The sequence below is a fragment of the Phocoena phocoena genome, chromosome 11, assembly GCF_963924675.1.
Source record: "Phocoena phocoena chromosome 11, mPhoPho1.1, whole genome shotgun sequence".
NCBI classification, from domain to species: domain Eukaryota; kingdom Metazoa; phylum Chordata; class Mammalia; order Artiodactyla; family Phocoenidae; genus Phocoena; species Phocoena phocoena.
In genome coordinates this window covers 4,267,368-4,284,313 of record NC_089229.1, presented here as the reverse complement: position 1 = coordinate 4,284,313, position 16,946 = coordinate 4,267,368, and positions in this window count along the sequence as shown.

Genomic DNA, 16,946 nt, shown 5'->3' with positions numbered 1-16,946 from the left:
TCAGCTCAGACTATTTCTAGAGCAGCTCTGGTGCTGTAGATACAAGGAAGGAAGCCCGCGTATTAGACGCTAGGTTCAGCTGGTGCAATCGCCAATACTCACGGGCATCATTTTAACCGCTTCCCGTGGAATTAACTAATTTGGTTCTCACAGCAGCCCGGGGTGGGCATTTTTATTACTCGCATTCGCCAGGTGAAGAGCCTGAGCTATAGACACGTTAAGTGACTTGCCCAAGGTCACGCTGACGGGACGTGGTGGACCTGGGGTTGAACCCAGGGTGTCTGGCTCTCAACCACTTCTCTCTCCTGGCTCCCGGTAACACGACCCAAAACACGAGTGGCCAAAAAGGCACAAGTTTATTTCCTCCTCTCGTCAGAGCCCCAGCTGAGCAGTGCTCCCTCATTGCTCTGCCATCCTGTGGTCCCAGAATGCTGTTCCAGCTCCCACCAACCTATCACATTCAAGCCAGCAGGCAGGAGAAAACGGGAAGGAAGCGGGTGGGTGAACGCAGCACAGCAGCAAGGCCGTGGATCCGGAAGTGTACATTTCACGTCTGCTCACACCCTATTGGCCAGAATTTAGTCATGTGACCATGCCTCGCTGCGGTGGAGGCTGGGGAACCTTGCTGGCTAACCACGAGACAGGCGGTAATTCCGCAATGGTATAAAAGATGGAAGAGCACAGAGTTGGGGACGACTAGCAGTCTGCAGAGTCTTGAACCGTGCTTTGGAATTTGCCAGTAGGGAGGTGAAGGGAGGCAACTTACACGGGGGGAGGGGGAGAGTATGTCCAACAGTAACGGGGTCACTAGCTCCCAGGCCCAGATGACTGGGTCCCGACCAGTTACCTCTACCTTCTCCGTGTAGGCTTCTTGCAGGACCATATGCGTATGGCCAGTGACAAATGGCAGCTCTCGGTGGCACTTCATCATTAGCCAAGGTGGAGCTGGATACGCCAGTGCTAGCTACTTAGCCCACATCCCTCTTCTTGTAAACACAGCGCCTCTTTCTCCCCGGCCGGAAGCCCTTCACCGGCTGGTGTTTAACCAGAGCCTGAGGATTGGCAGGGTTTTCCCAGGTGGATCAGTTGGAGCTGAACATCCTTTAGAGAAGCATGTTGAGGGTGTATAGTTTCCTGGAAACTATCATAACAAAGTACCACACGTTAGGGGGCTTAAACAACAGAAAGGTACAGTTCCTCACAGCTCTCAGGCCAGAATCCGAGACCAAGGTGTCGACAGGGCTGGTTCCTTCTGAGGGCCTTGCAGGAGAACCTGTCCTGGCCTGTCTCCCAGCTTCTGGAGATTTGCTGATGACCTTTGGTGTTCCTTGGCTTGTAGATGCATCACCCACACCTATGCCTTCACCTTCACGTGGCATTCTCATCCCCTGTGTGTCTGCGTCCCAGTTTTCCCTGTTCATAAGGACACTAGCCATATTTGATTAGGGTTCAGCTTAATGATTTTACCTAAACTATATCTACAATGACCTTATTTATAAGATCGCATTCTGAGGTACTGGAAGTTAGGAATCCACTATACCTTCGGGGGTGGGGGAAGGGCACAATTCAACCCTTAATGGGGGGAATGCAGAGGGGCACCTGCCCGCTTGCTTCCCAGGATGATCCCATTGAGAATGTTGCTGCCCAGGCTGAACAAGCCACGCTTCGGGGAGGGCCCTGGATGAGCGGCACCCTGTGTAGATTGTTAATCCTCCTGCAGTTGGGCAGGGAGATAAAGTGAGTGATGGGAGGCGATGTCAGTTCATTCAGTGCACATCGAGTGCTCTTCAAATCCTGGACGCCGTGCCAGGCCCTGGGCTAGGATCTCTCACAGTCTAGTGGGAGACCCATTTATGGAAGTAGGTCCTTGCACAGGAGTGGGAGGTGGAATCATACACCGGGCTGCTGGGCACAGGCTAGGAGGAAGATGGCGCTAGGAGGACCCTGCAGTCGTCAGTAATACCAGTTATATGCCTGGAATCACAGGCCCAAAGTGGAGAGGCTTGCTTTGACTCTGAATTTCGCATCATTATAAAAAATATTCCGAAAGGAAGGCGAGGCGCGAAACCCGGACATTTGCTTGCTTTAAGTGCGCCCTCTGCTGGTGACCAGCAGCACAACACATTCCCCGTGGTTCTCGGGCAGGAAAATGAATGAACCCCAGGGATTAATTCAACTAATTCAACTACCGCGTCCCAGGCCCAGTGTTGGGTAGGTTGTTGCAACACCCGTGCACCCCTGGATGTTGTGATTGCCGTCCTGCCGAGAGAAGACAAAAGAAGGGAGGTTGAGTAACTTGCCTCCACCTGGAAGGCAGAGCCAGGTTCCCGGTGTGGGACCCTCTCCATGGCTCCTCTGAATGGCCCCATTACGTTTTTACAGACACACACACTCCAGAGGGTTTTGTTTTCTTTCTTGGTTTTTCACTTTTTCCCCGAACATTTATTATGAAAAATGTCACACATACAGAAAAATCGAAATCATTATACAATACACTCACACACCTACTACCTAGATGCTACAATTAATATTTTGCTAATATTTGCTTCATTGTCTATCTCTCCACAAACTGGCTTTTAAAAATTCCAGTTATCAGGGAGGGGGAAGGGTAAACTGAGACGAAGTGAGAGAGTGGCATGGACATATATACACTATAGATAAAATAGATAGCTAGTGGGAAGCAGCTGCATAGCACAGGGAGATCACCTCAGTGCTTTGTAACCACCTAGAGGGGTGGGATAGGGAGGGTGGGAGGGAGACACAAAAGGGAGGGGACATGGGGATATATGTATACATATAGCTGATTCACTTTGTTATAAAGAAGAAGCTAACACACCATTGTAAAGCAATTATACTCCAATAAAGATGTTTTAAGAAAAGAATATTTGATCTAATAAAATCACTCTGAACTTAAAAAATATATTAAAAAATTAAAAATATTAAAATTCCCATTATATGATGCTTACAAAAGACACATCTAAAACAAAACAGCACAGAAAAGTTAAAATAAGAGGATTCAAAAGTCATTTGACTTTATCCAAATAAGTTGAAAACCTATGTCCACACAAAACCCTGCACATGAATATTTACAGCGGCTTTATTCATACTTGCCAAAACTTGGAGACAGCCAAGATGTCCTTCAGCAGAGGAATGGATAAACAAACAGCAGTACAGCCATACAGTGGAATATTATTCTTTGCTCAAAATAAGTGAACTATCAAGCCATGGAACCGTAAATGCATATCACTGAGTGATTGAGAAGCCTGCAGACTGTATGATTCCAACTTTATGACGTCCTGGAAAAGGCAAAGCTGTGAAGACAGTAAAAAGATCAATGTATGGCAGGGATTTGGGGTGGGGGGCAGGGTGGGTGTGGTAAATAAAGGGAGCACAGAGGATTTTTAGGGCAGCAAAACTATTCTGTATGATGCTACAATGGTGGATACAGGTCATTATACATTTGTCTAAACCCATAGAACGTACGACACAAAGAGCAAACCCTAACTATGGACTTGAGTTAATAATGATGTATCACTATTGACTCATTAATTTACACAAATGTGCTACACTAAAGCTAGGTGTTAGTAACATGGGAAACTGGGGAGGGGGGAAGTAGGTATATGGGAAGTCTCTGAACTTTCCACTCAATTTTTCTGTAAACCTAAAAAATAAAGTCTAATTTATAAGAAATTAGACTCTAAAAAATAAAGTCTAATTTATAAAAAGAGAAGCCATGGAATACAGAAATGCTGTCACGGAGGTGCTGACACAGAGGGGGAAGGTCTAATACATGTTGGGAATTAGGAGCAAAAGAAATATTAAACTAAATGCACAAAATATACGGTGCAGCCATGTCTAGACACCATGTTGTATCTGGTAATTTTTGTGCCAATAAATGACATCAAAATTAAAAAAAAAATAGAAGCCATAAAATAGCTAGGAAGGGGGAAAAAGCCACTTGCACATCGTTCTTTATCTTTATTCTGAGTTCAAGTTCTAGTGTTCAGAATGATGGAGGGAAAACGAAGGATTAGCCCTATGCTAAATAATTCAAGGATTCTCCTTTGTAGCCTCTGTGTTACTCCTGGCCTTGCCAGTCTGTTCTAGTTGAGTATGTGGAAACTGAATTCATTTGCAGACTAAGGGGTATAATCCTAGAACCGAATTCCTTTGTCTATCCTCTTATCCCTACTTTACAGATGGCCCAACAGAGAAAAGGCACACGCAGCGTTTCATGATTGCATACTGCAGAAGTGAACTGTGCACCTTTATTCCTCACTAGGGCCCGCTGCCCTGTTCCTCCTTTGTCCTAGTATCTGTTTGTGGATGGTGTTGTACAACCAAGAGCCTTTGTAGAATCAAGACCCTGGACACTGCATAGTATCTTAATGGCAAATACGAATATTTAAATCCTGGGTCATTGTTTCACCAATAGAACATCTTTCCTGAGGAAGTAAAGTAAAGTAAACAGAAATTGCACAAAACACCGTTTGTGTGTTCAATAGTGCGTATCTTTGCACACATCAGAAACTTCGTTTTGGTTCTCAATGTTTTTACTGGTATCTCTCCATGCCTATTTTTTTTTGGACTGCCCTCCTTTAGGAAAACCTAGCAAAATTATGTTACTATTACTAGTCACTACTCAAGGGTCAGTGCTTCTGACTTTGCTAAAGGGTAGATTGACTAAAGGAATAATTTGGAAACATTTTTTATTTGTCAGTGCCTCCTTACCTGTTCAGACTTCCTGTGTATAACTTGTCCAGCAGTTTGTACCCTCTAGTAACTGCGGTCCAAATGAAGATAAAATTTTACTTGGTTCTTGCCCACACCATTTCATGCAGAACTTGGCCCTTTCGTATCATCTGGTCTTCCAAGATTCTCACTCCAGAGTTTTTAATAAGCACCTTCTACGGGAAAAGCATATATCCTCAGCATGAGGGACTGGTACGAAATCATTTGACGCAATTATTTTTAAAACTTTTGGCGAATCTTCCTGCCCCTGCTGAGTGTTTTTCTCTTGCTTTTGTCTGTTTTCCAAATATGCAAATTGCAGCACACGTGTCCAATTTTACACATTTCACATAGTTAGAGTGTAAAACGTTCCTCCATAATCTTTGACAGCCCAGTTATGCTTACGCCACCCTCCTTTGGCTTCCAAATATCCCCCATTATAGGATCGGTTCCCGCTAATCCAACACCTACTATGTGCCAGGCAGGAACTCAGTGAAGTGTGTTACATGGAATATCAGCTCGTCTCGACAACTGCATGATCGCTGTTTATCCTGGTTTTACACATGAGGAAGCTGAAGAGCAGGGAAGTCATCAACTTGCTGGAGGTCAAACAGCTAGTAATGGGGGGAGCTGGTTTCAATCCCAGATAAGCTGAATCACCATCAGTCTCCCTACCCTTAGTGTTCCCTACCACCCTCGCTACTGTAATGGGGAAGAACCTTTGTGTTCTATTACAAGTTCATCACTAAAGGGATGTTGCCTAGAAGCTTAAATCATACATAGTGGCCCATCTCTGGGAACCCTGCCTCCCAGGTAATGAGCTTTAAGCTAAAATACCTTTGTTTAGCTCACAGGAAACCTCCAGAGCGGGCCCACCTGTGAATGACTGCAGGGAGGAAGAAATGAACACCTCCCCTCTGGGGGCTGATGGGAACCAGGAAATGCTTGACTTTACCCCCCTCCCCTTTTCGTATAAAAGGAGCCTGAATTCTAACTCAGGCAAGATGGGTCTTTGGGACAGGAGTCCACCGTCTTCTCAATACGCAGGCTTTTCAAACAAAGTTGCTATTCCCTGTCCCAACAACTTGTCTCTCAATATATTGGCCCATCGAGCTGTGAGCAGTATGAACTTGGACTTGGTAACACTACCAGCCAGCCCCATTTCATGGACACAGAGCTCCGTAGCCTCCAAACGTCACCTCCCTCTCTCCAGTTCTACCTGCCTAATAACCTCTGACATCTACATGCTGCATTGTAGACAAGTATCACTGACATAATGTCATTGGATCCTTGCAACAAACTTGTGAGAGAGACAGTTGTCTATTACTTTGATTCACAGTTAAGGAGACTGAGGTTTAGAGAGATAAATAACGTCACAGCATGAGAAGAGAAGAGCAGGGATCCAAACCCGGGTCATGCTGACTCCTGCTTTAGTGCTCAGGCCATCTAGCCACAGAGAGGCCCGCCTCAAGCACACAAACCCCACAGACTGAGGTGGTGCTTTTGTCCTGGGCACCTGGCCTAACTTTTGTCTTTGTTGAAGAGTGAACAGTGCGTCATGTCGTATTTACTGCTTTGGTCTACCTCCCACTTCAGAATGGATACTGCAGGCAGGCTGCATCTGTGACAAGCGCTATGCTAAGTACATTCCTTTTACACATCTTGGTTCCTTGCAACTATCCTCAGAGGTCAGGATTATCGTCCCCATTCTTCACAGGTTTCTGCTTCCAGAGGAATGATGTGTACGGCAGATTAAATATCCTGAAAAGTCTGTCCACTACAATTCAGCTAGATCCTGAAGGAGCTACAGCCAGCATTTTATATGCATTGCTGAGCTCACGAGAGGGTAAATGAAACCATGAAAAAGTCACACACACAAGAAGGAACAGTGGACTGAAACCAGAACAGTGAACGGTAACAAAAAAAAGAAGCTGGGCTGCCCTGGTGGCAAAGACTGATAACAGAAACCCGGAGTTTTGGGGACTAATAATCAGGAGGAAGATGAGAGACCCTCGTAAAGGGTGAGCATCAAAATTGAGACCTCAGCATTAATCTGAAAACTTGGAAGGTGGCTACACTCTTAGGGATAGAGAGATTGCTAGAGGCCAGTGAGTCTTCACTGTGGCTGAGACAGTGGTAGGGATGACGGTGGTGATAAGATGATGGTGATGGTGGTGATGATGGTGGTGTTGATGGTGATAGTGATGATGATGGTGGTCTTTGAGAATTCACACCCTTATGCTCAGTCTTTTTTTTTTTTTCCACTCCTGGGTATATGCCCAAGAGAAGTAAAAACATGCCCATACAAAAACTTGTACATGGGACCTCCCTGGCAGTCCAGTGGTTAAGACCTTGTGCTCCCGATGCAGGGGTTGAGGGTTCAGTCCCTGGTCCGGGAACTAAGATCCTGCATGCTGCATGGTGCAGCCACAAAAAAGAAAAAAGCCACCAAAAAACCCTTGTACATGAATGCTCAGAGCAGCTTTATTCACAATAGCCAAAAACTGAAAACAACCCAAATGTCCATCGACAATGAATGAGTAAACAAAATGTGTGTGTGTATACATACAACAGAATATTTGTCCACAAAGAGGAATAAGGTCCTGTTAAACGCCACAGTGGGGATGAACCTTGAAAACAGTATGCTAAGTGAAAGGATCCAGACACAAAGGGCCACATTTTATCATTCCTTCTGTATCAAATGTCCAGAATACACAAATCCATAGAGACAGAAAGTAGATTAGTGTTCTGCCAGGAACTAAAGGGTTTTGGAGTGATGAAAATGTTACGAAGCTAAATAGTAGTGAAGGTTCCACAACTCTGAATATATTAAAAGCCGCTGAGTTGTACATTTTTAAAGGGTGAACATTATGGTATGTGAATTATATCTCAGTGTTTCAAAAGCCCATGAGATACCATTACATAGGCACTAGAATGGCTAAAATTTAAAAAAAACAAACAACCATACCAAATGACGACCACGATGCAAAGCAACTAGAACTTTAATCCATTATTGGTGGAAAAGAGGCAGTTTTCACAAAATTAACCATAAACATTTAAAGCTAACATTTAACTCTCCATTTAACCATGCAGTTAACATTTAACAAAGTAACCATACATTTACCCTATGACCAACTATTCCAAGAGAAATGAAAACACATGTCCACAAGAAGACTTTTACAGAAGTGTCCGTAGCATCTTTAGTCATGATAGCCCCAAACTGGAATCAACAAAAATGTCTATCACCAGGTGATCAGATAAACAAATGTGACATACCAGGTGATCAGATAAACAAATGTGACATACCAGGTGATCAGATAAACAAATGTGACATACCATCTGTTATGTGAGTGTGACATACCATACCACTCACTGATTAAAAGAAACAAATTGCTAATATACCCAACAAAATGGATGAATCAGAAACTGGAGTCAGAAAGTACAGTACTATAGCAGGCCCCAAACAGTACACGAATACAATTGTCTCTATGTGAAGTTCTACAGTGCGCAAAAGTATTCTGTGTTTGCCTAGGTCAGGGGATGGGCGTTGGCTGCAAAGGGCACGAGGCAATTTTTTTTGGAATGATGGAAATGTAAAGAAAAAAACACCAAGACCCCACTTCACCCCAACCCCCAGCAAGACAGCAAAAGCAGGGGCCTTAACACACCTGCTACCAGACGGTGGGAAACGAGCTGGCTGCCGGCTGCCCATGCTGAAGTCCACCAGCAGGTGGCGTTTCTGCCTCGCATGCGCCAGCCCTCCGCAGGGCCCCGACCCCCGGCCGCCTCGTTTCCCCGTGTGCCTCTGGTCTCTCCAGACAGATAGACGGGGCTGCTCTGGAGGCTGTAGGTGTAACGTGCTGCGACAGCCACTTTACAGCGTCGGTGCACGGAGGCGGTGACTGGTCCCCATGCTTCTCTCCTGGGCACAGGCAGGCACTTGGCGGGGCGGGGTGGTGGGGAGTATGGAGCTGGCGCCTCGGGTACATTTTCCAAACGAGGCGTCTTCCTGATCATGTGCGATGTGTCCACATGACGTTAAGACATTGATGAAAGGATTTGGAAGGAGCCTAGTGAGAGCAAGACTGAGCTACATGGAGGAAGCAGTTGCAGGGTGGGGCCTCCCTCTGCGCTTTCCACAACCACGCAGAGGCTCCGGCGTCGCCCCCAGGTTCACGCTGCCCCATCTTGGAAACTAGCCACCCCTCTGCCCAGGGCTGGCCAAGCTGGTTTTGCCCATCCTGTGGCTGTTAGGTCTGCCTTCCTTCTTTTCCTTCTTTTTAAAAAAAATATATTTATTTATTTATTTTTGGCTGCGTTGGGTTTTCATTGCGGTGCGCGGGCTTCTCATTGCGGTGGCTTCTCTTGTTGCGGAGCACAGGCTCTAGGTGCGCGGGCTTCAGTACATGTGGCACGTGGGCTCAGTACCTGTGGCTCGCGGGCCCTAGAGCGCAGGCTCAGTAGTTGTGATGCACGGGCTTAGTCGCTCCGCGGCTTGTGGGATCTTCCCGGACCAGGGCTGGAACCCCTGTGTCCCCTGCACTGGCAGGCGGATTCTTAACCACTGCGCCACCAGCACAGTCCCTGCCTTCCTTCTTTCCTTTTGCCAAGCGAGGTATGAATCCAATGCCTCCGTGGCCAATTCCCAGTGCTGGTTATGGCCCCAGAATGTGGACATGGATAGAGATGTGGGAAAATGGAATGCCTGTGATTTCACGGCTCTTTGCTTTTTACCAGAAGTTCTAGAAAGCTTTCAAAACACACTTGTTTTAACAGCGCCCAAACAGACTTCAACCCCATCGTCCACAATTGTTGGGGATGGAACATTCCAGAGCCCATTGGAGAAAGAAGCAGCTGGGCCCATCTCCTCCACAGCAGGCTGAGCCGTGAACTCATCACCCCGTAAGGTTCCCATTGAGGCTCCTGGGCTCAACAGATACGCCTTTGTTGGCTGGATGTCCAGTGGGAGTTCAAGGAGGCTGAGCATAGGCCTGACGGCTGTCTGGGCCTCCCTGGGATGACAGCAGGATCCAACCAGCCACCACAAAGTCTCTCACTCAAGGTCACTCTGTCCTTGGCTTGCTCACATGGGAAGTGACCCAGAATGGCCTTTTGGCTCCAGACCCACCACTGATGGCCCCAATTTCCTCATCCCCAACTCAAATTCATGCCCAGGGAGTCTGATTAGACCAGGACATCCTTTCAAATGAGCAGTGCGGAGGTCAAGGCCCCATCTGTGGTCCCCATCACTGTGGCCAGGGGGACATGGCTCAGAGTTAACCAGAGGGCCAGAGGTCAGTGGGTTTGCAACAACAATAAACACGCCTAGCAAAGTATAACAGCATCCACGGCTGCTGCTCTGTGAGGTCAGCACAACACTGGCACAGCCTATATTCGGTGATTAAAACCTTCATGAAACTGTAGTGTATTGTTGCTAGTTTTGTTTCCCAGTTGAGGAACTGAGACTCGGAGAATGGGACTGACTTTCCCAAGGTCCTGGAGCCAGTTACACGTGGAGCCAGGCATTGACCCCCAAGTCCCACAGCCTGAGCCCCCGACAGAGTGCCCGGAAGTATGATTAGCAGAACCCCAGAAACTAGAGATGGGGGACAGCTTGCCAATGTATCTCTCTAGCCCGACCTTGGCCCTGAATCCCAGGCTCAGCATGAAACGCCAACTTGATAGTTTGAACTGGATGTCTAACAGACGGTCAGAATGAACGTGTCCAAGCAGCTCTATCCCAGACTTGTTCCTTTACACTCTTTTTCAGTTCAGTCAATGGCAATCCTATTCTTCCAACTGCTCAGGCCAAAAAAGATGGATTCATCCCTGGATTTTCTCTTTCTCACATCCCACGTCCAATGCCGTCAGCAAATCCTGTTGGCTGGACTTCAAAATATATAAGCAATCTGACTGCTTCTTACCACCTTTATGGCTAACCCCTTGTCCAAGCCCTTATCTCCTCACTGGTAGCCCTGCTTCTCCCCTTGTCTGTGCACATTCCTTCTCAACACAATAGCCCCAGAAACCAAGTGAGAATGCAAGTCAGACTGTCTGTCTGTCCTTTCACTCAAACCCTCCCGTGGCTCCCAGCTCGCTCAGAGCGGAGCCAGTTGTCTCCGAGCCCCATCTGACCCCGTTGTCTGCGGTCTCTCCTGTGCACGCCCCCGCCCCCTTGTTCACTCTGCTCCGCCGTCCTCACTTCCCTGCTCTTCACTGAGCATATGCCAATTACACTCCTGCCTCAGGGCCTTTGCACCTGCCATTCCCTCAGTTTAAAATCCTCTTTCTCGGAGTATCCCTGTGGCCAACTGTATCACTTCCTTAGGGACTCATCTCAAGAGTTACCTTCTCAGTGAGGCCCTTTCCTGCCCCCTAAGTAAAAGGGCAACACCCCTCCTCCATGGCGCCTCCCTCCTCTCCTGCTTTATTTTTCTCCATGGCATATATCACCTGATGTGTATATTGATCCCCTGCCGCTAAAATGTATGTTCCTAAAGGGCAGGGACTTGACTTTATTCGCTACTGTTCCCGGATCCTTGAACGGTACATGACATGTATTTGTTGAATGAGATTGATGATGTGTGGGGCGTGAGTTTCATAGCCTGAGCCTGAGCAGGTTCACCCAGTGTTCTGACATACTCAGGACATGTCTAGAGAGCAAGTGGGTGAATCCACCGGGGTCTTGTTTGTGTGATGATTGAGGAGTTGCTGGGGAAAATCTCAGTGTGGGGAAAATGACAGTCCAGGCACACGGTGTTTCCTAATCATAGTGGCTTGGTTGATAACAGAGAGATCCGCGGCTCAGCTCCGCGGCACTCCTGTTAGAGATCCAGGGGATGGCACTGGAAGTCCAAGGACCAGCATTCCTGGGAGCCACAGGGAGTACCAGGCAGCATGTCCCTACAGTGGTCCCTGAGAGGTGCCCCAAGGGGTCAGAGAGCATAACCAGCCAGGCCTGGGTGTGGAAATGTGACACCCACTTCCCGGGGGTGATAGGGCCAAGAGGCCAGCACAACACGACCTGAATCGCAGCCACCCTCATGCTCATATCCCAGCCCTGGTAACTCACGTATTAATGCCAAAAGCCTCTTCTGGCAGATTCAAAGTCACATTCTGTAAGGGGGAGAGCCGTTCATTCATCTGATGCATGTTTATCAAGAGCCTGTAATACGCCAGGCACAGTGCTAGGCCCTGGGCTGCAGCCATTAACAAGATGTGTAGGCTAATGAGGGGACGGAAATAAACAAGCAAATCAGGACGCGGACAAGATCAACAAAAGCAGACCGAAATGCTACCACGAATATGGCTGTGAGAGCTACTTTGTTCTATGCAGCATTTTTAATGGTGACTTGGATGAAGCTCCAAAATGTACGCTTCTCAGTTCTCCAGGGGATTAGCGTCAGAACCAGGACCGACACAATCAGCAGGATGGAATTTAGCCGTGACAAGTTGTCGAGATCTGGAATCAGGCCCCGAAATCAATTACACAGACTCGGAATGTCATAGTCGACAGAGTGTGAGAAAAGGACTTGGAGGAATTTGTTGACTACAAGTCAAGGGTGGTGTAGCCGTTCACTCACTCATTCCCTCAGCAAATTCTGAGCGGATGATTACGGTACCAGATACTGTTCTGGGCAAGGAAAGGACAAAACAAAACAAGTTCCTGTCCTTATGGAGGTTACGTTCTGGTGGGAGGAAAGACAATAAACAAGTGAATCTGTGGTTGTAGGTGGTGATGGGTGCTGATGAGCAGGGAAGGAAGGGCTGAGGGAGTGTGAATTTGGGGAGAAGCTCTGCAATTCTAGGTTGGGTGGCCGGAGTAACTGAGTTCCCGGGGCAGCAGGTGCTGATCTGGGGGTTCGCGTGGGGGTATTTATTTGGGAGGACAGTAGGAATCCACATGTGCAGGAGGAAGGGAAGGAAGCAGGATTGGGCTTTGGGAGGAGTTGACCTGTGACTCAAGCCGAAGAACTCAGCCAGCGCCCCATGGAGTTCTGGACACAGATGAGCCTTCAGAATTGTCTCAAATCCCCCATGTTGACCGGCATCGGGTGAGGCTGCCTTGGAAGGATGCATGTGCTTGAACAGGAGGTTTTCTTCAGCTGAGACAATCCTCAAAGGGGCTGAGAGCTGAGGGCACCTCCCAGCAGCCAGGGGACAAGTCCTTCGCTCCTGAAGAGGGGTCAGGACCACACATCACAGTGCCCACTACCCCAGGGAAGGCTTCAGCAAGAAGAAGACATTGACAGAAGAACCTGAAGGTGTGAGGCCCAAAACCTTTCCAGGCGGAGGGAACAGCAAGCACACAGGTCCTGCGGAGGGACGATGCTTGGGTGGTCCAGGAGGCTGGCGTGGCTGGAGCACAGTGGGGGAGGGGGAGGGGTGGGGGGAGCTGGATTCTCAGTGACGGTCCAGGTTGCAAGGACTGTGACTTCTACTGGGAGTCAGACTGGTGCCTCTGGAGGGTTTTTAGCGAGGAACAGTTTGACCTGCATGTTGAATGGTTTCTCTGGCTGCTGTGGTGAGACAAGCATGGCGGTGGGGGGGGGGGGGGGGCGGGCGGGCAATGATGAAGCTGGGAGCCGATCAGGGAGCCCGCGATAATGATCCAAGCAGGCGACGATGGTAGCTTGGACCCAGGTGAAGCAGCAGACATGGAGAGAAGTGACATGCTTCTGGACAGGTTTAGAGATGGAGCAAACAGACATGATGACAGATTGGAAGAGGGGTCAAGGGTGACGCCAAGGTTTGGGAACTGAGTAGCTGGTTGAAGGAGTTTCTGTTACAAAAATGGATGCCTTCCTCCAAAAGGATGTTGGGCTGAGCCTACCAGGAGAGGCCTGCACTGGGCATTAAAGAGTTAACCCTATAGCGAATAGGCTTGTGGTTGCCAAGGGGGAAGGGGGTTGGGGGAGGGAAGGACTGGTAGTTTGGAATTACCAGATGCAAACTGGTGTATATAGGATGGATAAACAACAAGGTCCTACTGTATAGCACAGGGAATTATATTCAAAGTCCTGGGATAAATCATAATGGAAAAGAATATGAAAAGGAACGTATGTACATGTATAACTGAGTCACTTAGCTGTACAGCAGTAATTAACACTACATAGTAAATCAGCTACACTTCAATTAATCAAAAAAAAAGAGTTAGTCCTTTTCCAAACCCTCCCCTCCATGCAGGAGACGCTGGGTGACAGGTGGTTTAACCCATCAGGTGGGCAGGCTGTGTGCACAGAGGGTCCTCATGCAGCTGAGGAGCTGAGACAGACCTCACTGGCCAGCTGAGGGCTCCTTTCCTCTGAGACGCACACTTCAGGAAGGGCACTGACAAATTAACGTATTAAACAGCAAGACCCGGTGACAGATCTAATGGTGATTGTAATTTTGTTTTAATTAATTAATTATCTATTTACTTATTTGGCTGAGTTGGGTCTTCGTTGCTGCGCGTGGGTTTTCTCTAGTTGTGGCGAGCGGGGGCTACTCTTTGTTGCGGTGCGCGGGCTTCTCATTGCGGTGGCTTCTCTTGTTGCAGAGCACGGGCTCTAGGTGCTCAGGCTTCAGTTGTTGTGGCACACGGGCTTCAGTAGTTGTAGCTCGTGGGCTCTAGAGTGCAGGCTCAGTAGTTGTGGTGCACGGGCTTAGTTGCTCCGCGGCATGTGGGATCTTCCCGGACCAGGGCTCGAACCCGTGTCCCCTGCATTGGCAGGCGGATTCTTAACCACTGCGCCACCAGGGAAGCCCAGTGACTGTAATTTCGAAGTAGCCACAGCCATTAATTGATGACAGGTCACAGGTGCTACTAATACTCCTCTGGAAGCTCTGTGCCTTCATGGTGGAAGGAAATGCCACATTTCAGTTATAGGTTGGTTGAAATAAAGAGGTAACTTTTCCCCATCCTCTTTTATGGAGCCCCCTCCGTCCTTTCCAAGGATCTCTCAGGAATCTGTGGGCCCAGATCAAGAACCCCTGGAGGGCACCCATTTTGCTGATGAGATGAACAAACTGAGGCTCCGAGAGGTGAAGGGATTTGCTCAAAGCCAGGCAGTACCGAGCCGGGATGGGCATCTGGGCTGTGTGGTCCCAAAGCCCACTTTGGATTCCACCTTCCGTCTGTATAGTGGAGATAAACCTGCTCACCTGGCTGGGCTGATGGGCAGAGGCCTGGTGCACAGAGGCTTCCGTAAACCGCCGCTCCTGGACCGCACGACACCACGATGCGGTGGAGGGCAGACAGTGAGAATGGGCTCTGGGTGCTCGAGCCGCAGCTGGCAGCATCCTGGATGATTTCAGGCTGTTCTCGGGGAGCCCAGTCCTCTCTCCTGGGCTGGGTGGGTGGGGCAGGGGACTGGCTGGTCCCTGGGGCACCACACGGGGAGGAAGAGAGGCTTCCCTTGACTCAGACCTGCTAAGCAAGGAAACCTCCTAAGAGGGACGGGATTGGATCAGTCTCTCGATTCTGTTCATGTGGCCGTGTGCACAGGACGAACGGCACGGGAGATGTGGAAAGGAAGGATGGGTACTGGGATCCAGGCTCCCTTCACGTGGTATTGGCGGCACATGGTCCGCCTCTTTTGCCCCCTGAGCCGCGCATGGTGCGGCCACAATTGCACTGAGGCCCCGGAGCGTCCTGGAGGTTCCCAGGGCTGAGGCTGACCCCTCTCAGCCTGGGTGCCCCTGGGGGACCCGATGGAGACCTGCTGTCTAACAGAGACTGTGTAAGTCTCGGGCAATGGGGAGAGTCAGGGGCTACAGAGGGAGGAGCAGAGTCCTGGGGCCGGCGGGAAGACAAAGGGGCATGCTGGCATCCTTGGACCAGGTTCAGCCCCTGTCATGTCACGCGGCTTCACCTCTGTGAGGCTCAGTTTCCCCAGCTGTAAAGTGGGTTCAGAACACGACCTATCTCTCAGGGTTCCCGAAAGGAATAAACAGATGAATGTTCGTGAAGGCCCATCCCACCCACCCCCGGCTCACCGTTGGCTCAGAAACAGGAACAGTCAGTAATTGGGCCGCGGGGTCACATTCCTTAGGCTCAAATACCAGCTCTGCCTCCCACTAGCCGTGGGCCCTTGGAAAAATGGCCTACGTTTCCCAAGGCCGAGTCACCATGACTGCAAGATGAGGATAATGAGCATATCATCGTCCCAGAACTGTTGTGAGAATTAAACGAGATAATTTGTTAAAATGCTTGGTACGTAAGAAGTACTTCATAAATGTTAGCTATTACTACGAAAAAAATATACTTTGGGGATAACCAGGACTCACGAACGAGGAGCGCTCTACTAATTACCGATGCTTAAGGGAACCCAAACCACTAATATAGAATTTGACACAGGAAAGATAAAGTTCTCCATTAAAGTTCAAAACATCAGTTCCCTATAAATATGTTTCCATTTCTGACCTACAGAAGCTTCCTTTCCCTGTAATTTAAGCTCTCGGAACCTTTGAAAGGAAATGTCAAATGAGAAAACCTAGCATGTCCTGACTTACGGTATTTAGCTGTTTCTTTTTTCAGTCAACAAACCCTTAGTGAGCATTGTCTGTGTGCCTGGATGTGTGTCGGGTCTGGGGACACCAAGGGGAAATGTCCATGCCTAATTCACCATCTAAGGCCCTAGGATATTCCTGATTGAAGGTTCAGATGAACGGCCTGAAATTTACCAAAGGGCTGGCTTTCTTCCACCCAGAAACACACTGGAAAATGGATATTCTAGAGCAGTTATCCAACAACCATTTCTTGGAATCATAAATGTCTGAGAGTTGCTGCAGTACTTCAGATTATCTTGTTTTCTTTATCCATTGAAGCCAAGATTTTTAATGCTACATCTGTGTGAGTATCTTTTGATAATAAGAACCAAATGTTGTCGGTGGAAATGACTGGAAATTACACTTAGGTTGAGAATGTGGGGTTTTAGATTCCCACTTGGAAGGCAGTGCTGAGAAACAAACACACAAGACGTTTTCCCTATAAATCACCTCGGGATGTTGCAACACTCTTCTATCCAGGCATCAGGAAGACTGGGATGAAGTGGATGGGGGGAAGGCATCACCAGTTGGTAGTAAATACCCCACAGCCCAGATTACGCCTCCAGCACCCACCTCCAGCTTTTCTCGTCTGCCACTAGAGCTCGCCACCTGGATGTCCACATGCATCTCCAACTCAACACGTCCAAACTGAACTGATCATTCTCTCCAGAACTGCTCTGCTATAT